Source organism: Melanotaenia boesemani, chromosome 6 (genome assembly GCF_017639745.1).
Source record: "Melanotaenia boesemani isolate fMelBoe1 chromosome 6, fMelBoe1.pri, whole genome shotgun sequence".
Lineage (NCBI taxonomy): Eukaryota > Metazoa > Chordata > Actinopteri > Atheriniformes > Melanotaeniidae > Melanotaenia > Melanotaenia boesemani.
The window spans coordinates 16,518,410-16,518,663 of NC_055687.1; positions in this window are offsets into that span (position 1 = coordinate 16,518,410).

The following is a 254-nucleotide window of genomic DNA, read 5'->3' on the forward strand; positions in this document are numbered from 1 at the left end:
GAAAGAAGGGAGTTAAAGGAAAAAGGACAAGAATGCAACAAGACAAAAACGATCATGTTAGGTCAAAGAAGAAAGATCCTAAAGTTATATCAATAGGAAGAAGGATGTCGTTACAAAGTGATTAAATGTTAAAAGACTTGTTGGAATGTAAACCAGCAGCATGCCAGCAGTTTATATACTCACAATTATTCGAATATTTCTCGCTTTTATTCCAATGTACTGACAGGTATTATTTATGACATATCAAAAAGAAA